General features: G+C 42.1%; 2 protein-coding genes and 1 non-coding gene across 5 annotated transcripts in view; 1 reads left to right on the top strand and 2 right to left on the bottom strand.

Moving 5' to 3' along the window:
* LOC105482352 (ring finger protein 145) overlaps positions 1-22,554 on the top strand; it is a 107,903-nt gene that overhangs the window by 17,603 nt on the left and 67,746 nt on the right. The gene's annotated exons all lie outside the window — the stretch shown is intronic.
* The window catches only part of C6H9orf50 (chromosome 6 C9orf50 homolog), a 54,841-nt gene that overhangs the window by 15,868 nt on the left and 16,419 nt on the right, over positions 1-22,554 (bottom strand). The window contains exon 2 of one of the 2 annotated variants that reach the window (XM_071098141.1): positions 3,134-3,335. The exons of the other annotated variant lie outside the window; for it this stretch is intronic. The gene's annotated coding sequence lies outside the window, so the exon portion shown is untranslated. Of the gene's footprint in view, positions 1-3,133; positions 3,336-22,554 lie in introns of those variants that run through there. 2 annotated transcript variants of the gene reach the window in all.
* On the bottom strand, positions 16,670-16,796 carry LOC112426822 (small nucleolar RNA SNORA68). The gene has a single exon (XR_003018227.1). It is a non-coding gene; the product is annotated as a small nucleolar RNA SNORA68 (small nucleolar RNA).

Genomic DNA, 22,554 nt, shown 5'->3' on the forward strand with positions numbered 1-22,554 from the left:
TTAGGTAATCTACAGTTATAAAACAGTATCATAAGAATTGTAATTCTAGCTTTCATTTGAAGCATGGAATGATCACTTAATAGCAATGAAACTGACAGAAAATATCAAAATTGCTTATGAAGAAAGCAAAAATGCATTTTATGATTCTGATCTTTGGAAGTAGGCTTCTTGGGAGGCATGATCAATTATGAAGGTGCATTGCTTCTGTTTTCAAGTTGTGTGAACAGAAGACAAAATCCAGCACTTGTGAAGACACGTTTTTTTGTGGTCAGTGAAGGATGTGCTGGGCCATGGCCATCCCCGAGGAAAGAATCCTTGGGGAGGTCCATGATGGCTTTCCAGAGAAGAGAGCATGACAGAAGATTTGCTTCTCAGGAACATTCCCCTGGGACACATCTGTGCCATCTGACAGGAGGATGAGGTAGAAGAACAGAGCCTGGGCAGCTGCTTCCTGTCCAGGTGAAAGGGTTGAATCTGGCGTAATTAAAGGACCAAGATCATGTGCATTGACTTTCCTATTGGTCTCCATTTCTGAAGGTGCATGTCTCTCAACATCATCAAAAGAAGGTCTTGAGCACTGAATATCATTGAAAGAAGGCAGCAAAGGAGCACCAGGAGAAACTCTCCCTGTTGTTGTGGAGGAATTTATGTGTCCTGGTGGAGTTGGCCTGATGGAGGAATCTGGTTCACACGAGGCACAGATCTTGGATCCCTGAGCCATCCCAGCCTAATGCTCCGCTGTCTTGGTATCAGGGGATCCTAGTACTTCCCATGCCTCAGCCAAATTTTCCTTTTGGAATATCAGGGACATAGAGATACTTTTTAAAAAGCTGAAACTTAAGTTCTTCCTAAATCCTTATTTCTTTGAGGTACGGATTTTATTTTCTTAAGTTATCAAAGTTTTTCTCAGCTAATAGGGCTCTCAACCAACTATCAAGAGCTTTTTTTCCCTCATGATAATTTATAAGACCAAATGGCTTTTTCTGATTTTTCTAGAAGAATTTTAATTTGGGCTGGGTGTGGTAGCTCACACCTATAGTCCTAACACTTTGGGAGGCCAAGACAGGAGGATCTCTTGAGCCCAGGAGTTTGAGACCAGCCTGAGCAACACAGGGAGACCCTGTCTCCACAAAAAATAATTTAAAAAATATATTAGCTACGTATAGTGGTGCATGCTTGTGGTCCCAGCTACTTGGGAGGCTGAGGTGGGAGGATCATTTGAGCCCAGGAGGTTGAGGCTGCAGTGAGCTGTGACCGTGCCACTGCACTCCAGCTCGAGCAACAGAGAGAGAGGCCCTGTCTCAAAAACACAGAGAGAGAGAGAGAGAGAGAGAGAGAGAGAGAGAGAGAGATTTTGGCTAGGATTCTGAAGATGTCTAGCACTTCAGATGCATGACTGATTTTTTTCATCTGCTTTGGAAAGATTCTTCTCTTTCCATAGTAAATCACTTTAAATTGAATCTTGCATAATCATTTTATTTTATTGATGCAGTTTAGTAATGACTAAATTTCGGCTGAAGCTCTGAAATCTCACTTTCAAACTGGATTTTTCAGACTGCAATGAATCTAGTACATTTTTGAGACTTTTAACATTATCCATAAGTGCATTTGTTATTTTGACTTCTTCAATAATTTAGTGTAGATTTTATTGCTTTTTCTTTCAAGAGTTTTTGAAGATACATTTACCATAACCATATAAATCCAGCTTCTTCAGAACTTCATTTTAATAACATAGGTGTTAATCTTCATGACCTTGGATTAGGCAGAGGTTTCTTAAATATTACACCAGAGGCACAAGAAAAGAAAAAGAAAAAACTTGGACTTCATCAAAAGTAAAAACTTTTGTGCATCAAAGCACACTATTAAGAAAGTGAAAAGACAACCCACAGAATAGGAGAACATATCTGCAAATCAGAAATCTAATAAAGGTTTAGTACCCAGAATATATAAATAACTCTTACAACAACATAAAGATAACCCAATTAAAAATGAATAAAGGAGATAAATGCACATTTATCCAAAGAAAATATAAAAATAGACAATACGCACATAAAAAGATGCTCAACATCATCAATTGTTAGGGAAATGCAAATCCAACCATAGTGAGATACCACCTCACATCCTCTATGATGGCTGTAACAATAATTTTGTTTTTAATGTGAAATAAGTATTGGCAAGGAAACCTCAAACTTGAACCCTCAAAACCTGCTGGTGGGAATGTAAAATAGTATAGTCACTGTAAAAAACAAAACAAAACAAAAAAATATTCCCTAAAAATGTTACAGAGTTACTACAGTATATGACCCAGAAATTACCCACCTGGGAATATATCTAAGAGAATCGAACCATGTGTTCAAATAAAATATTATACATGAGTGTTCATAGTAGGCATAGTTTATAATAGGCAAAAAGTGGAAACAAGATACATGTCCATGAGTGGATGAATGGGATGAACAAAATGTGGTAGACCCACACATTGGAATGTCATTCAGCCATAAAATGGAATGAAGTGCTGATACTTGCTACAATATGGATGAAACTTGGAAACACTTTGCTAAGTTAAAGAAACCACACGAAAGGCCACATAATGTTTCAATTTACATAAAATATCTAGAATAAGCAAATCTATAGAGGCAAAACAGATTAATGGTTATCAGGTGGAAGTGGGGGCAGGAATTGGGAGTGACTGCTTAATGTGTATGGAGTTTCTTTTTGGGGCGAAAAAATCTTCTGAAGTTAGATAGTAGTGATGGTTGCATAACATTGTGAATGTACTAAAAGCCACTGGTTTGTATACTTCAAAGTGTTTTTAGATGAATTTTATCTCAATAAAAAACTTTATTTTATTAATCTTCAACACAATCTCCATTGTCTGAGGCGTTAATTATTAATATCTCCAATTCCCAGATCTCATTCTCCTGTATAAGAACAGCAGCTCAGTCTCTCATCTTCTGCAAGCTTTTTTCAGTTTATTGACTTTACTCACTCTTTCTTTTTATCTTAGCTTCTTGTGAAAGCAAATTTATGCTTTTATGAAAATATGCTTTCATCCAGGCCATCTTTTATTGCCACCTTAAGTTTTTTTTTTGTTTTTTCATTTATTTGATATATTTTAAAGGATGTTTTCGTTGCAGCTACCTGAACTTGGATGTCCAATGCATTTTCTAAAGACCAGGTCTCTCGTAAATCTCTTTTAACCCAGAGTAAATAACTGGGTATTTCCAGATTTTTTTGCTTATGGCCACCAGTTTTTGTGTGTATTATCATTGTTCTCAAGTCTGGTTTCCATTAAAGCAGATTGAAATCTTTCAAATTCTGTTCGAATGAAGCTAAGCCTGAAAAAAAAAAAAAAAATTGACGTTTTTCCTCCAGGAAGGTAGAAACTCCAATGGTCAGTCCTTTAAGTTTACTTGCATAAAGTTCCATTTTAATAATTAAAAATCTGACTATGATTGAAAATACCTTTATATCCCATAGCAATTGGTGGGGATCTGTGCTAAGGTTTGAGAAGCACTGCTCTAAACTGTTTCTCATGCTTCAGGTATCAGCTGATGTGCCCTTTCCTCAGGAAGGATTTTGTAAGCCCAGAGTCTGAGTCAGGCCCTTAATTATAAACTTCAGATAAGCTCCATCCTTTCCTTCAAATATTTATCATAATTTATCGTCACATGCTCACCTCCACCCAGAGGTAGCTATTATCCTAAATTTTGTGTTAAGCCTATGTTTTCCTTAGACCTTACCACACATGTAGGTAGCTCGAAACAAACTATTATTTGATTTTGTCTGTGTTTTGAACTACATCTATTAAGTCACATCATATGTGACTTTCTGTGACTTACTACTTGGCTTTCACTCTGTGTTGTAAAATTCATCCATTTATTATGTGTAGTTGTAGTGTATTCATTTTCACTGCTGTATAAAATTCCATGATATGGATAGATGACAATTTTGTAATCCATTTTAATGTCAATAGAAATTTCAATTGTGTCAATGTTGCTTGCTATTAGGAACGATTATGGGCTGTTGTGCAATGGAGTTTCTTATATAGGTGTCTCTTGCTTCACATGTATAAAGAATTTTTTTTTTTTTTTAGTTTAACCTTAGGGGGAGAATTGCTTGGCATATGACACATGCTTACTTGACTTTACTGGGTGATGCCAAATTGCTTTTCAAAGTTGTTGTAGAAAATCACACCCCCACCAGGAGTGTGTGAGATTACACTGCTCTACATTCTTGTCAAAACTTGGTATTGCCTTATTTTTACGTTTATGCTAGTCTGGTGGATTTAAACGGTTTCTCATTGTGGTTTTAATTTGATTACTAATGAGATTGAATCTTGTTTTCTATGTTTCTAGGCATTTGGATTTCCTCTTCTGTGAAGAGCCTTTTTCTCATTTTCTACTGAGTCATTTGTCTTTTTCCTTATTGATTTGTAGGAATTATTCATAGACTCTAGATACTAATTTTTGTGCATTATATATATGACTATCTTCTCCCAGTTATGGCTTCTCTTTTCATTCTTTTTATCATGTCTTTTATTGAAAAGAAGTTGTTAATTCTTATGATTTATTACCTTTTGCTTTGTGGGTGGTTCGTCTTGTACCTTGTATAAGAAAATCTTTCCTAATCTAAGGTCATAAAGATATTCCAGCTGGGCATGGTGGCTCACACCTGTAATCCCAACAATGTGGGAGGCTGAGGCAGGCAGATCACCTGAGGTCAGGAGTTCGAGACCAGCCTGGCCAACATGGTGAAACCCTGTCTCTACTAAAAACACAAAAAAATAGTTCACGTTATGGCAGGCGCCTGTAATCGCAGCTACTTGGGAGGCTGAGGCAGGAGAATCACTTGAACCCATGAGGCAGAGGTTGCAGTGAGCCAAGATCGCGCTGTTGCACTGCAGCCTGGGCAACAAGAGTGCAACTCCATCTCAAAAGTTAAAAAAAAAAAAAAAACTTCCATATTTTCTCTTAAAAGTCTTAAGGTTTACATTTGGAACTTCAGTGTTTGATCCACATGAAATTGAATTTTGAATATGGTGTGAGGCAGGAATTCATTGTGATATGAGTCTTTTCTGGTGTAAAGCAAGCCTGATGGTAAGCAATTCAACCATTCTACTCTGTGGTATATTTTCTAGAAAGACACTCTTGGGCAGATGAAGCAGGAGAAATGTATGAACAAGTTCATGGAAACATTACTCATAATAGCAAAACACTGGAAATGTCCCCAAATGTCCATGAATAATACAGTGGACAAATATTGGGTTGGTGCAAAAGTAATTATGGTATTTACCATTACTTTCAATAATAATAATAATAAACTGGTATATGTGCCTACAATGCAATACCATACAGCACTAAAAATGAAAGATCTATAGCCACACATATCAAAATAAATCCTTCCAAAACACCTAATTTTGAGTAAATAACCAGACTGTAGAAGAACTCATAAAGCAAGATTCCATGTATGTAACATTTAAAAATAGAAAAAATTGAACAACATAGAGATATGTATGTGCTTAAACTATAAAGAAAAGCAAGAGATTGGTTAATAAAAACTTAAGAGCAGTGATTGCCAGTGGCAGGGAGGGAGGTTCCTGAAGTCAGGAATGGACACACAGGGTGCTTCAGAGCTAGGAGATGGGACATGTCTCCTCTTTCTTTCTAATTCCAACTATTCCATAGTATCACTCCCAGTGCTGACTTCCTGAAGCCCAGGTCTAATTATGCCTTAGTGATCTTCTTACCCTCCAATCATCCTGTAAGTATTGGAGTTCCTAGAATTCTTTCCTTGGCTCTCTTTTTATCTCATGTTACAGGGTGATCTTAGTGGGTGATTTCATCCATCCCTATGACTGTCAACTGCCCCTGAAGTGGCAATGACTCACACATTGGTCTTTCCTAAACTCCAGACCCACATATATAGCTACTGAGTAGATATTTCCGCTTCCATGTTCCATAGTGTCTCAGACTCAGTAGGCCTGCTGTTCTCACAAAAAGGGGAAATTTGGACACAGAGATGCACACATAGGGAGAAGACCATGTGAAGATGGAGGCGGAGATTGGGTGATGCAGCAGAAGCCAAGGAGCACCTAGAGAGCCAGCAAACCACCAGAGCTAGCGGACAGGCCTTCAGAAGGAACCAATCCTGCTGACACCTTGATCTTGAACTTTTAGCCTCCAGAGCTTTGAGGCCATACATTCCTGTTGTTTAAGCTCCCTGGTCTGTGGTATTCCAGCAGCCCTAGAAAGCGAATGCCATATGCATGCTTGCCATCCCAATTTTCACACCCAGTAATTGATCCTATAAAAATAATTGCACAAGTGAGCAAAGGAGTTGTCATAAGGATATTGACAACAGTAGTGTTTATCATTTACAACAGACAAAACAGCCTAAATGTCTTAAAGTGAAAGAACAGTTCATAAATTATAGTATGTTCACACAGTGGAAAGTCATGTAGCTTTTCAAAATGATGTTGTCAGTATAAAGCTTGAGAGGGAAAGACATTCACAATAAGTAAAGGGGACTACAAAAGAGTATGTATATATACACTGCTGGCCATTTTTTGCAACTTATGTATATGTTTGTGTGTGTTATAAATGCATAGGAAAAAGTCTGAAAGTATATCAACATATTTACAGTGGTAGAATTTCAGGTAATTTACATTTTCCTCTCTTTGCTTCTCCATACTTTCTTAAGAGATGTGGTTTAAAAATTAGCCTGTGAGGGTTCCTTGTTTTCCCTCTCCCCATTGCCCCCTTTAAGATTGAATGAGTAGGGCCGGGCGCGGTGGCTCAAGCCTGTAATCCCAGCACTTTGGGAGGCCGAGGCGGGCGGATCACAAGGTCAGGAGATCGAGACCACAGTGAAACCCCGTCTCTACTAAAAATACAAAAAATTAGCCGGGCGCGGTGGCGGGCGCCTGTAGTCCCAGCTACTCAGGAGGCTGAGGCAGGAGAATGGCGGGAACCCGGGAGGCGGAGCTTGCAGTGAGCCGAGATCGCGCCACTGCACTCCAGCCTGGGCAACAGCGTGAGACTCCGTATCAAAAAAAAAAAAAAAAAGATTGAATGAGTAGATTCACAATCTTTCCATGCCTTGGGAAGGAGGAAGAAAGAATAGGAAAAAAGGGGAAAGGACAGGAGAAAAGGAAACATAAATTATCTATTAAAGAACTAGGGGATAAAAAAATTATTTGTTTGTTTGTTTATAAGAGATGGGGTCTTGCTCTATCACCCATGCAGTGGCACCTTCTTAGCTCACTGCAGCTTTGAACTCCTGTGCTCAAATGATCCTCCCACCTCAGCTTTCCAAGTAGTAGCACTGTAGTGGTGCCCCATCATGCCTGGCTAATTTTGTTTTTTTGTAGTGGTGGGGTCTTGCTATGTTGTCTAGGCTACTCTGGAACTCCTAGCCTCAAGGGATCCTCCTGCCTCAACTTCCCAAAGTATTAGGAATACAGGCCAGGGTGCCCAGCCAGATTCATGAATTTAGGAAGCAAAATATAGTGTGAACTGTAGGAGAAAAAGGTTTGGGGAGGTAGAGTTGTGAATGAGAGGCTCTAAAGCAACATAGGGTGGGAGAGAATTGTGGAAGAGAGAAAAGAGCATAGGAAGAGTATTCCCAGGGGTTACAAATGGGACCCTTTTAAACAGATTCCAAGCCATGCACATGAAAGCTCAGAATTTCATGTTTTATCATTTTTAGCTGTTGGGATTGTACTTCTTTGAATGCAGCATCAACATCATACAGAGAAAGGATTCAAGGATTCAATTCAATAAAGTCATTTTTCTACAAGTAGCAGATGGGTTCCAGTTTGCAAACTGAAGTACACAATAAATCTGACTTTATTTTTCTCTATCTTCATTTTTATTTGTTGTTATTCCTCCCAGTGGCAGAAACTTGGCCTCAGGCAACTAAGTTTTCTGCTTAAGATAACAATCAAGTGGAGGTAGGGGTGGGCAGAGGCTTTGGTAATGATGAGGTTCATGTGGAATGCATCTGGGCCAGATAACAATGGCATCTTTTAAGATGGCCATCATCCTAGCTGACCTTAAAATCTGCATGATCCCATCTGTCAACCCGAGTCCCTGTCTTTTCTGGTCTGGTGAGGCTCTTTGCTGGGCCAATTCTGTTTTTGAGGCAAGGGAAACACTCAGTAGGCCCCTCAGCCACACTGGGCCATGACTACCATATACCTCACCACACTGTGCTGTGGGAAAACTCTGGGGCCTTGTCACCTGCAGGGCTCAATATGTGACTTTAGGTAGGGGCCCACAGATCCACTTAAGCCATCAGATGGTTAGTATTGTCAAATTGATTGGATTGAAGGATGCAAAGTATTCTTTCTGGGTGTCTGTGGGTGTATTGCCAAAGGAGATTAACATTTGACTCAATGGACTGGGAGAGGCAGACCCACCCTCAATGTGGGTGGGCACCATCTAATCAACCACTAACTTGGCTAGAATAAAGCAGGCAGAAGAAGGTGGGAGAAGCCGACTTGCCTTCATCTTTCTCCAGTGCTGGATGCTTCCTGACCTTGAACATCAGACTCCAAGTTCTTTGGCTTTTGGACTCTTGGATTTACACTAGTGGTTTGCCAAGGGGATCTCTGGCCTTTGGCCACAGACTGAAGGCTGCACTGTCGGCTTCCCTAGTTTTGAGGTTTTGGGACTCGGGCTGATCCACTACTGGCTTCCTTGCTCCTCACCTTGCAGATGGCCTATCGTGGGACTTTACCTTGTGATCGCGTGAGTCAGTTCTTCTTAATAAACTGCCTTTCATATATACATGTATCCTATTAGTTCTGTCCCTCTAGAGAACCCTGACTAATACAGATTTTGGTACCTGGAGCAGTTCAAGAATTTTAAGGATGGAGTTCTTTTTTTTTTTTTTTTGAGACAAAGTCTGGCTCTGTCGCCCAGGCTGGAGTGCAGTGGCGCGATCTCGGTTCGCTGCAACCTCCGCCTCCCGGGTTCACACCATTCTCCTGCCTCAGCCTCTTGAGTAGCTGGGACTACAGGGGCCTGCCACCACGCCTGGCTAATTTTTTGTATTTTTAGTAGAAACAGGATTTCACCGTGTTCGCCAGGATGGTCTCAATCTCCTGACCTTGTGATCCGCCTGCCTCGGCCTCCCAAAGTGCTGGGATTACAGGCGTGAGCCACCGCGCCCGGCCAAGGATGGAGTTCTTTAGTTGGTTTCAAGGTTTCTGGAATTGGCAGCTTAATCTGATTAGACCCCAAAATGCTAAGGCCTCTACTTTGAATAGTATGGAAAACACTGATAGTCCTTGGTGTGAACTGTTTAGACAGTTATGCAAAATAAATGCATTTGATACTCCTGATTCACTGCTCTGCAGAGGCAAGGAGTTTAGGGACTCTATACATAATACCTTTGACAATGTGTGGAGAATCAGGAATGTAATAAAGTTGTTTGGTTGCTCCTAAGTTTGCTGGACAAAGTGATGAAAGAAAACGTTGAACTCAGGGATTCTAACTCCTGGCTCCAGAAGCAGATACTGAACCCCAAAGCTTCTAAGATTGCCCTGAGAGAGAGTCTCATCTCCTGTAGAGAAATAGCTGAAATTGTGGAAAATCAGACACAAGCTCTTATCACGTGAGTGGTTGGCCTGCAATGAAAGGTACATGCACAGCCTTGCCAGGTGCCTACTGTTAAAGTGAGGGCATTGATTGCAAAAGAATGGGACCCTGCAATTAGGAATGGGGACATGTGGGAGGTCCCTGATGGGGCTGGGGGCACTGAGCTCCTAAATTCTGTTGAGCCTTTTTTGCCAGAGGAAACAGCCTTCCCACCTGCAGTGGTAGCAACATCTCCCCCCACCACCCATGCTGCCATCAGCCCTTCCACCTTTGTCTGAGATTAACCCCGCACTGCCTGAGGCAACAGTGATGGCCTCTCCTGAGGTAGTTGCCAGGTAAGAGAATGCTGATTCTCCTCAGGACCCACCCCCAACACCCCTATTTGCTTCCAGACCTATAACTAGACTCAAGTCCCAGCAGGCTCTAGAGGTAAGGTTCAGAATGTGACCGATGAGGAGGTGTGCTACACTCCAAAAAGAACTGAGTTTTCTAATTTATATAAGCAGAAATCTGGAGAACAGGTATTGGAATGGACTTTAAGGGCATGGGATAATGCTGGGAAGAACATAAAGTTGGATCAGGCTGAATTTACTGATATGGGCCCACTAAGTAGGGATTCTGCATTTAATGTTGCAGATCGGGGAGTTTAAAAAGGTGCTAATAATTTATTTGTTTGGTTAGCTGGAATATGGATCAAAAGATGGCCTACTTGGCTGGGCGTAGTGGCTCATGCCTGTAATCCCAGCATTTTGGGAAGCCAAGGTGGGCAGATCACTTGAGGTCAGGAGTTTGAGACCAGCCTGGCCAACATGGCAAAACCCAGTCTCTACTAAAAATACAAAAATTAGCCCGGCTTGGCGGTGCACCCCTATAATCCCAGCTACTCAGGAGGCTGAGGCAGAATTGCTTGGACCCAGGAGACGGAGGTTGCAGTGAGTTGAGATCGTGCCACTGTATTCCAGCCTGGGTGACAGAGTGAGACTCTGTCTCAAAAAAATAAATAAATAAAAAAAATAAAATAAAATATGGCCTACTATAAGCAAGCTGGAAATGCCTGATCTTGCTTGGTTTAATGTAGAGGAAGGGATCCGAAAGCCTAGGGAGATTGGAATGTTGGAGTGGATTAGTCACTTTAGACCTACTCATCCCAGCTGGGAGGGTCCAGAAGATATACCCTTCACCAATACTTTGCGAAATAGATTTGTGAGGGGAGCATTTACATCCTTGAAGAGCTCTGTGATTGCTCCTCTTTGTATGCCAGATCTTACAGTGGGAACCGCAGTCACTCAATTAGAAATGTTAAATGCAATGGAAATAATTGGATCCCAAGGTGGCAGGGGCCACGTTGAGGCACTCAACCATCAAAGGCAAGGTGGATGTAGTTACTATAATGGACAGCAGAGGCAAAGCAGCAATCAGAATAGTCTGATTCATGTTGAGCTCTGGCTTTGGCTAATTAATCACAGTGTTCCCAGGAGTGAAATTGATAGGAAGCCTACTGCATGCTTACTTAATTTATATGAGCAGAAAACTTTCAGGCTGAATGGACAAAAGACTAATTTGAATTATAAAAATAGACAATCATGGCCTGTCAATCAATTTCCAGACTTGAACCAGTTTACAGACCCAGAAACCCTTGAATGAAGGAGAGGCTGGTTCTCCTTGAGGAAGAACCTCACTATACTACCAACAATTTATGCAGTTAATTTCCCATCCTTCCCTAAGGAGACCTCTGGCCTTTTACCAGGGTAGCTGTGCACTGGGGAAAGGGGAATGATCAGACCTTTCAGGGACTACTAGACACTGGCTCTGAGCTGACATTGATTTCAGAGGACCCAAAACATCACTGTGGTCCTCCAGTTAAAGCAGGGGCTTATGGAGATAAGGTAATTAATGAAGTTTTAGCTCTGGTGTGACTTACGGTGGGTCCAGTGGGTCCCCAGACTCATCCGTGGTCATTTTCCCAGTGCCAGAATGCACAATTGGCATAGACATACTTAGCAGTTCCCAGAATCCCTACATTGGCTCCCTGACTGGTAGGGTGAGGCCTATCACAGTGGAAAAGGCCAAATGGAAGCCATTAGATCTGCCTCTACCTAGAAAAATAGTAAATCAATAAACAGTATCACATCCCCGGAGGGACTGCAGAGATTAGTGCCACCATCAAGGACCTGAAAGATGCAGGGGTGGTGATTCCCACCACATCCCTGTTCAACTTTCCTGTTTGGCCTGTGCAAAAGACAGATGGATCTTGGAGAATGAGAGTGGGAGAGTGGATTACTGTAAGCTTAACCAAGTGGTGACTCCAATTGCAGCTGCTGTACCAGATGTGGTTTCATTGCTTGAGCAAATTAACACATAGCGTTGTACCTGGTATACAGCCATGGATTCAACAAATGCCTTTTTCTCCATTCCTGTCCATAACGCCCACCAGAAGCAATTTGCCTTCAGCTTGCAAGGTCAGCAGTATACCTTCACTGTCCTGCCTCAGGGGTGTATCAAGTCTCCAGTTTTGTTGTAATTTTGTTCACAGAGATCGTGATCACTTTTCTCTTCCACAAGACATCACACTGGTCTGTTTTGCTGAGGACATTATGCGGATTGGACCCAGTGAGTGAGAAGCAGCAAGCACAGTGGACTTATTGGTGAGACATTTGCATGCCAGGAGATGGGAAATAAATTCAGCTAAAATTCAGAGATCTTCTACATCAGCGAAATTTCCAGGGGCCCAGTGGTGTGGGGCTTATTGAGATATTTCTTCTAAGTTGAAGGATAAATTACCTTATTTGGCCCCTCCTACAACCCAGAAAGAGGCACAACACCTAGTGGGCCTATTTGGATTTTGGAGGCAACACATTCCTTATTTGGGTGTGTTACTCCAGCCCATTTATCAAATGACTCAAAAGATTATCAGTTTTGAGTGGGGTCCAGAACAGGAGAATGCTCTGCAACAGGTCCAGGCTGCTGTGCAAGCTGCTCTGCCACTTGAGCCATATGACCCAGCAGATCCAATGGTGCTTGAGGTGTCAGTGGCAGATGGGATGCTGTTCAAAGCCTTCAGCCAGCCCCCATAGGTGAATCACAGCAGAGGCCTCTAGGATTTTGGAGCAAGGCCCTGCCATCTTCTGCAGATAACTACTCTCCTTCTGAGAGACAGCTCTTGGCTTGTTCCTGGGCTTTGGTAGAATCTGAAGGTTTGATTATGGGTCATCAAGTCACCATGCAACCTGAGCTGCTTAGAAGGCATAAGTAAGTTACATAAGGAAATGGCTCAAATGCCCATGGTCTCCACTCCTGCCACCCTGCCTTCTCTCCCCAAGCCTGCAGCGATGGCCTCACGGGGAATTCCCTATGATCAGTCTACACAGGAAGAGAAGACTAGGGCCTGGTTTACATATGGTTCTGCACAATATGCAGGTACCACCCAAAAGTGGACAGCTGCAGCACTACAGCCCCTTTCTAGGACATCCCTGAAGGACAGAGGCAAAGGGAAATCCTCCCAGTGGGCAGACCTACCCTCAATGTGGGTGGGCACCATCCAATCATCTGCCAACTTGGCTAGAATAAAGCAGGCAGAAAGTGGTGGGAGAAGCTGACTTGCTAAGTTTTCCAGCTTTCATCTTTCTCCAGTGCTGGATGCTTCCTGCCCTCGAACATCAGACTCCAAGTTCTTCAGCTCTTGGACTTACAATAGTGGTTTGCCAAGGGACTCTCGAGCCTTTGGCCACAGACTGAAGGCTGCACTGTTGGCTTCCCTACTTTTGAGGTTTGGGGACTCAGACTGATCCACTACTGACTTCCTTGCTCCTCAACTTGCAGATGGCCTATCATGTGATTGTGTGAGTCAATTCTTCTTAATAAACTCCCTTTCGCATAGACATATTTCCTATTAGTTTTGTCCCTCTAGAGAATCCCAGATGGGATTCTGTCATTCCCAGATTTTTCCAGGGTTTCTGCCATTGCCTCCCCATTTTCTCACCAACTACCTTCCAGCACACATGCCATGGGTTTGACTTCTTTCTCATAGACACTTCCTGATATTTTAGTTTTCTGCATTATCTCCAGTTCTTTCTCTTCCTTTGGTCTTGGAAAATCTTGCCACAACTTTGTGTTGTCCAGATTCTTCTTAGGCCTCTGAGCATTTCTTTTTCATTGTCTATTTTTTTTTTTTATTTGTTCCATCATCTGTCCATGAAATACTCAGCTTCTAGCATTCCATTTTTGGCCCACTGTCTTTCTCAGTTTTTCCCAGGTTACCTCATCTACTTCCAAGGATTTAACCACCACTTCTATACTAATGACTCTTGAACCTACAGCTTTAGTCCAAAATCCATGTCCCATTGCTGTATATCTGTCTTTGATCTCCCACAAGCTAATAAAACTCAACTTGTCCCAAACTCTATATATCTTCTGAAAATCTGTATTTTTCTCTTGCATTCTTTCTCTTCAGTGGTGGATATAATTACAAACTGCTCGGTTATTAAGGAAAAATATTCAGTGCTTTGAGGATGTTTAGTAGAGGCACTCTCTATCTGTCTAGGATCGGGAGTGGGGATGCGAGAAAAGGTTCTCTCACTTAGATATTATTGAGGCTGGCATCTCCAGATATGCACAGCTCAGGAGTCTGACTGCATCATTTCCTTGCCCCAGACCTTCAGGAAAAACATGCAGTGGTGCCCCCAGCGGGTAGCCATCTTGATAGAGAGGAGTGTGTTATCATTGTTTAGAATCGTTGGCAATAGAGTCAGTTTTATTATTGTTTTCTAATACTCAACAGTCTACCCCCTTTTTGTCTGCACCCAGCATGGTTCACTCACATTGCCCTACTCCTTGGTACTCCACTGAAAACTTGAAGGCCTCCACCCTCCTCTCCTTATCCCTATCTGCCCTTCAGCCAAGGCCAAATCACTCTGTTGTTCCTCATTTCTGTGTCTTTTCTCATGTTCTTCCCTCTGCCTGGAATTCCTTCTACTCCGCACATACACTGTATCTAGTTTACCCCTACTCTTTAAGATTCAACTTAAATATTGCTTCCCCCAGGAAGCTGTCCCTGCTCACCCAAGGCTGAGTCACATGCCCTTCCTTGGACTTCCATGGTATCTTCTAAATACTAAATTTCTGCATTGACCACATTGTACTCTAATCTGTTCATGATTTTGTCTCTCTCAATTACTGTGTGCCAAATGAAGTAGTCTTTTTCACTTTTTTATTCACTGAGATCTGAGGAAACACTACATTATTCATTTTCATATCTCCGGGATCTAGGGAAATACTTGTCACAATATTGATGAGAAAGGTGTTTACATCATGTTGTGACACAAGCTTTAAATTCTGCAGAACACTAATTTTCATGGGAAAAATAATATTTGGAGCATGGCCTTAGGGTCTCCCTCCACTTCCTTTCCTGGTACCCTTTAGAAACCTTTATGTGAACCTTCCACATATATATGGAAGGCTCAGGTTGGTCTTCAACACCACTGCCTTGATTCTACAAATTTACAAAGTGGAAGACATTTTTCAGTTTTAAAGCATGCTCTTCTCCTGCTCTCTGCAGAGCTTCCATTTTTGCAAGACAGTGACTGAGAGTCTGGTATTCCATTATTATTCTATTCATTTAACTGCACCAGTAAATAGTGATAGAATTCAGAACTCAGAGCTACCACAACATGGAATTTTTAAAAGGCACTTGAAATCCTTGACAGCAGAAGCAGGGACATTTAAAATATAGAGGACAGGGAACCAAATTGTGAAATGTTCTCTCTATAATCCTCATCAAAGAGATGTGCTTTGAAATGATTCCTATTCCAGGGAAGAAAATACGATCTGCTCCTCTCTTCCCATGCCCACCATTTACAAAGCACCACCAAGTTTTACAGATATTTTCTTCCCAGCGTCTCTCGTAACCATTCCTTTCTTAAGGTTTCATAAGAACCGTATGAATGTTCTTTGACATCATATATTATATGCAGTGATTCTTTAAATAGTGTTCTAGTGTTGAGATGGCAAAAAGCTCTGGAAGCACTGGTGTGCTGGTAAATGTTTCACAGTCAGCTCTCAGGGGAAAGAAGCTCTGTTGGTAGTGTTTGCCAGTCTCCATGGTGTAAATATTCCCACCAAGGCAGATTTCAAGCTATCAACTTGATGTCACTGAATGAGGAGCTGGGGAAAGGTGGACCCCATCGTCTGTACTGAACCAATATAAGCTGCTGTATATCAGCTCTAGCACATTTCTGGATGGACGATTAATTTTTCTCAAGCACCATTTAAGACAGGCTATTCTCAGATTCAGAAATCTACCCAGACTTCTACTGTCTACCGTGGAAATAGAAAAAAAAAAAAAACAGTCTGTCCGCTTTTCCCTATCACCACAAATACTATGTTGGGCTACTTGATTGGAGTCTGCATTAACTAGTTAAATTATCTCCCTGGTTCCACTCTTACCTCTATAGTTCTTCTCCCTACAGCAATCAGAGTAATTGTTTAACATCAATTTGATTTGTTACCTGCCCGGAGGCAATATTGCACCACACCAGGAACTATGCCACTGGTGCAACATGAAGTTGTGCAATACCCAGGCTATTCAACCATACTCAGCACCCCGACCTCTGCTTAAAATCCTCAGAGGTTTTCCATTACATTTAGGGATTTGTATATTTGTGTTTATATAACATACGGTTTAACCTGGTCTCCAAAGGCCTGCATGATCTGACTGCAGCTTCCTCTCCTGTCCCATCCATGCTGCTCTCCCTCTGACTCACTTGGTTCCAGCTTCTCTGAACTTCCCAACTTCCTTCAATTCCTCTGCCATACCAAGCTCTCTCTAGGATCCCACCTGGACTGCTCTTCTTTTTCATCTTCCTCTGGTTAAACTTTCTTTCTGAAGTCTCTGCTCATGAGGCACTCTCCAGAGAGATCTTTGAACCCCTGATCTAAATTAAGCCCCCTCAATTAGTCTCTTTCATGGCACATTATTTTCTCACTTCTCAGCATTATAGTGGGTACTGTCATTATGAGTGTTTTGGTGTCAATGATGGCAGGCTTTTTTTTTTTTTTTAAATTTTCACTGGGGATGTAGAACCTCCAAATTTACTGTGAGGGGCACAGCCACTGCCTCGCAAAGGTGACAAGATGTGCTTGCTGTTTGCATCTGTTTAAATCATCACAATAAGAAAGTGATTCTTGGCCGGGCGCGGTGGCTCAAGCCTGTAATCCCAGCACTTTGGGAGGCCGAGGCGGGCGGATCACGAGGTCAGGAGATCGAGACCATCCTGGCTAACACGGTGAAACCCCGTCTCTACTAAAAATACAAAAAAACTAGCCGGGCGCGGTGGCGGGTGCCTGTAGTCCCAGCTACTCGGGAGGCTGAGGCAGGAGAATGGCGTAAACCCGGGAGGCGGAGCTTGCAGTGAGCTGAGATCCGGCCACTGCACTCCAGCCTGGGTGACAGAGCAAGACTCCGTCTCAAAAAAAAAAAAAAAAAAAAAAAAAAAGAAAGTGATTCTTGGGTTTAGGTATGAGTGATGGCAGTTTTTATGACCAGAAAAGATGATTTATGATGAGTTTGGTTTTTAGATATTAATATTCCATTTAAGGTTATAAGATCAAAAAACTATTTGTCCTTAAGCTTTAAAATTCAAAATAAAAATCACATTGTTCTATTAATGAATACATGAGACTTTAACAGTCACTTTTAAGGGAGACTTTGATTAATGTGCAAGCCCATTTACAAACTTAATTTTAATTCTTTTTTTTTTTTTTTTTTTTCTGAGACAGAGTCTCGCTCTGTCGCCCAGGCTGGAATGCAGTGACATGACCTCGGTTCACTGCAAATGCAACCTCTGCTTCCGGGGTTCAAACAGTTCTTCTGCCTCAGCCACCGAAGGAGCTGGGACTACAGGCACACACCACCACCCAGCTAATTTTTGTGTTTTTAGTAGAGATGGGGTTTCACCATATTGGCCAGGCTGGTCTTGAACTCCTGACCTTGTGTTCCACCCACCTTGGCCTTTCAAAGTACTGGGATTACAGGCATGAGCCACCGTGCCTGGCCAGTTTTAATTGTTAAACATTAAAAAATTACATTCATACATTTAATATACTTGTTTTCATTTCAAGTCATTCAACTGTGTAACAAAAATAATTTAAGTAACTCTAACAGATGAAACATAAATTTGGTGAATATTAGGTTCTTCTGAATGTTCCAATAATATCTTTAAATTTAGTAAAGTTTTCTTATACATTGAACTTGAAGTCAGAAGTTAATCAATTATTCAATTAAATATTATATATTAAATCATAAAGCAATTCTGTTTGATTTGCTCATCTGCTATTAATAAATTCTCCAAATCATTACATATATTCTAAATAGCAAGTGCACAAGGTATTTCTCAACTTACCATGAATATATGAATACAATGGGTTTGGCTTAATCAGTTTTCATAATTCACTCTTTTATTTTCAGTTACAGATCCTCCTAGAATTAAAATGGGCAGATGAAGCAGATAGTTATACCACACCAAACATTTGGTGTTATTTTTCAGGAGGAGGTCACTGAGGATACAAATTGACCCTGGATTTGGCTGGGATTCAGGGTTTTGTGTTCTCCCAACATACTGAGGCCCAGTTATGAGGCCTAGTTATAGGAATTTCATAGTCAGAAAGGGTCCCATGTTCACATCCCTAATTCTAGTGAAATCTGGGTCTGTAACCCCTCTCCTAGGTTCTTTCACTTTGAGATTGGATTGATTTACTCTTTGAATGGCTTTATTCTATTCTAAATTATCTTATTCTTCCAAGCAGGCCAAGCTCAGCTCTTACTGATATTTAAATAGAATCCAGTTGGGATTCCACAAATCTCTTTGTAGTTTTGTATAGCTCTATTTACAATGGTAAGATCAGTCTTAATGACAGGAATGGATCTCAATCTACAAACGCAGGTCTGCAAAAATTCTTATTTTCTAAACATGTGACTCACTATTAATTTAATTAATTAATTTTTCTAGGTAAACACAAGGCATGGGATTGTTACTTGCTACAAGGCGGGACCTACAGGAAAGGGCTGGCAGGGACTCGTGGTGTTAAGGTTCCAGGGCCAAGTTACCCAACCCACTGGAATTTTTTGTTCTGGGGGCTCACCTTCTGGGATCTAGGGGAGTTGGAGCAGCAGCTGCAGCAACAGTGGATGATAATGAGCAACAGCAAGAACAACACGGTGCTGACGAAGGTGAGGAAGATAATGTAGGCAGCAGTGTCCACTTGGACTGAAAGGGCTGATCCCTGTCAGCTTTGGTCTCCCCACACTTCCAGAACCATTACCCCCAGCTCCTCCATGAACAACAGACCCATTTTAGCAGAAGCACCCTGGTGCCACCTCTTAAAAATATACTAGACAAGCACCATGAAACACATGGGCACTCAGCCACTGTTGACTTTGTGAACAAAAGAAAGAGAGGCTGGGTGCGGTGACTCATGCCTGTAATCCCAGCACTTTGGGAGGCCTAGGCAGGCAGATCACGAGATCAGGAGATGGAGATCGTCCTGGCCAACATGGTGAAACTGCATCTCTACTAAAATACAAAAAATTAGCCAGGCGTGGTGGCATGCGCCTGTAGTCCCAGCTACTGGGGAGGCTGAGGCAGGGAAATCACTTGAACCTGGGAGGTGAAGGTTGCTGTGAGCCAAGATCATGCCATTGCACTCCAGCCTGGGTGACAGGGTGAGACTCTATCTCAAAAAAAAAAAGGAAGGAAGGAGAAAGAGAAAGAGAGAAAGAAAGAAGAAAAAGAAAAGGAAAGAAGGAAGGAAGGAGAAAGAAAGAAAAGAAAAAAGAAAGGAAGGAAGGAAAGAAGGAAAGAGAGAAGGCAGAGAAGAAGCAAGGGAGGGAGAGAGGAAAGAAGGGAGAGAGGGAGGGAAAGGACGAGTAGGCTTTAATTGATAATTTGAACCCTTATTCAACCCGAATTGAAAATGATAGAGTCAGTACTCATCCTTCCCTTTCCTCCTGAGATTTCATCTGGGTTCCAGGTGAACCCAGTGACATCAAGTTGGACAGCTTGAGACTTGCCTTGGGTGGAGTAGTTACACAGGGAATAAGGGTTTCTAAACCTTTAGAATTTCCTAATAGGACTGTCTTTTGTAATTCATAGCATGCCTCTTTGAATCATACCTGACCACATGCTAATGAGAGAATTCTTAACCTCTAGAGAGATTCAGGATAGAGCTGATCACCAGGTGACTTTCAGCCCCATCCCCTAACCCCTAACTGTGGGGAGGGGAAGAGGGGCTGGAGATTGAGTTCAATCACCAATGGCCAATCAATCACACCTACATAATGAAACTTCAGTAAAATCTCTTGAAAACAAGGTTTAGGGATCTTCTGAGTTTGTGAACATATTGACGTGCTGGGCAGGTGGATGCCCAGAGAGGGCACGGGCGCTCTGTCCACCTTCAACTCCCTTCCTTGCCCTATGCATCTCTTCCATTTGGCTGTTTCTGAATCATATTCTTTATAATAAAACTGCAGTGGTTGTGTCCTGTGGGTCTTTCTAGCGAATTATCAAACCTGGTGGAGGGTGGGGAGTGATATGGTTTGGCTGTGTCCCCACCCAAATCTCATCTTGCATTGCTGTGTGTTGTGGGAGGATCCTGGTGGGAGGTAATTGAATCAGGTGCTCAGTTCTTTTCCATGCTGTTCTTTATCAGCATGATTATGTCTTTATCAGCAGCGTGAAAATGAACTAATACAGGGAGGGTCATGGGAATCCCCAAATTTGTAGTTGATTGAGCAAAGGTTCAGTTAGCTTGGAGCCCCGTATCTGGCTAACATATGAAGTGGAGGCACTGTTATGCAACTGAGCCCATAACTTGGGGGGTCTGCACTGACTCCAGGTCACTGGTGTCAGAGTTGAGTTGAATTATTGGACACCCAGTTGGTATCAAAGAATTGGAGAATTGGTGGTCCTTGGAAAATGACAGATTTGCTGTCAGAAAAACAATGCTGTGCTGTATGCCTAGAGATCACTTTGCTCTTCTACACCAAAGAGAAGCACAGGCGGAATCTGTGAGGTTTCAAAGTCCAAGTGCAAAGGCATCTACAAAGCCATTTCTGCTCAATGTTGGTCAACTTGCTGGGCTGGGCCTGGAGAATGTGAGCACCAGTCTCCTCTGCTCTTATGAAGTCCAAACTAATCTTGAATTTGTCATCCCCTGGAGCTTGGCCTGGGCAATGACATAGGGTGGATGCTCCATTTTGCAAAGACCCAACACCACCTAAGTTCTAATCACTTCCCTCTGACTCTCCTCCATCCTCGGGAAAAGTTGCCAGTCTCTGGGCCAGAATAGCCTTGCTCTGATTCATTGAGTATCTTCTCAAATCACTATTCATGTATTCATGACAGAAGTTACAGTCTATACCTACTGAAAACTTGGATTTTGGAACTCAAGAGCTAGGACAAGGTTTTTGTTAGTTATACATTGGATTCTGCAATTCATCTATCTTCTGCATCATACATGCAGAAAACTGAGCTGATTGAATGGGTAAGAGCCAAAGGAGAACAAGTAATGCTGGGGACAAAACACACAATGAGTAATTTTCCAAAATATTAGTTCAGCACACACTTTGACCATTTGTATTAATGTTTATGGAATAGTATTTGATGTCAGTTTTTCCACTAGACTGTAAATACCACGAGGACAGGGATTACATCTTGCTTGTTCATTATTGTACAAAAACTACCTAGACAAAACCTGCATCCAAAAGAAAATCAATAAAGTTGAAGTCATTAATGAATTTAAACTCCTTAGACATTCAATATCCAAGTGATAACTCCCTGCTCTGATAAGCTAATTTTATTCCTGTAGTCACCAACTTTCTATATCACCTGAATTAATACAGTTATCAGCTTCTATCTGTCACTTATTCAAGACCAGATCATTTCTTTGAATATATTGTTTTCTTTGCTAAAAATGTCCTTTCTCCACTGTGATAAAACATCTTCCCCTCTTTCAAACTATGCCTTAAAACTGATCTACAACCTTCCATGATTGACCTCACTTGTCTATACACTCAGCTTCATTCATTCATCCCTTTAAAAATATATATTGAGTAATTAGTCTGTATTGGACACCATTCTAGGCACTGGCGATACAAATGTAAATGAAAAGCTCTCTGTCCAAATAAATAAAACATAAATGAGGTATTTTTAAATAGTGATAAAAGCTATTAAAATACAAACAGGCTGGGCGCAGCAGATCACGCCTGTAATCCCAGCACTTTGGGAGGTCGAGGTGGGTGGACCACTTGAGGACAGGAGTTCGAAACCAGCTTGGCCAACATGGCAAAACCCATCTCTACTAAAAATACAAAAATTAGTTGAGCATGGTGGCAGGTGCCTGTAATCCCAGCTGCTCGGGAGGCTGAGGCAGGAGAGTTGCTTGAACCCGGGAGGTAGAGGTTGCAGTGAGCTGAGATCATGGCATTGCACTCCAGGCTGGGCGACAGAGCGAGACCCAGTCTCAAAGGAAAAACAAACAAAAAACACAGGGCAGTGTGTGATAGAAAGTGATCAGGGGACAGGCCGGGCGCGGTGGCTCAAGCCTGTAATCCCAGCACTTTGGGAGGCCGAGACGGGCGGATCACGAGGTCAGGAGATCAAGACCATCCTGGCTAACACGGTGAAACCCCGTCTCTATTAAGAAATACAAAAAACTAGCCGGGCGAGGTGGCGGGCGCCTGTAGTCCCAGCTACTCGGGAGGCTGAGGCCGGAGAATGGCGTAAACCCGGGAGGCGGAGCTTGCAGTGAGCTGAGATCCGGCCACTGCACTCCAGTCTGGGTGACAGAGCGAGACTCCGTCTCAAAAAAAAAAAAAAAAAAAAAAAAAAAGAAAGTGATCAGGGGACAACAGAAAAGTCCTAAGCTGGGTGCCATGGCTCGCGCCTGTAATCCCAGCAGT

The sequence above is a fragment of the Macaca nemestrina genome, chromosome 6 (genome assembly GCF_043159975.1).
Source record: "Macaca nemestrina isolate mMacNem1 chromosome 6, mMacNem.hap1, whole genome shotgun sequence".
In the NCBI taxonomy this organism is placed as follows: Eukaryota; Metazoa; Chordata; class Mammalia; order Primates; family Cercopithecidae; genus Macaca; species Macaca nemestrina.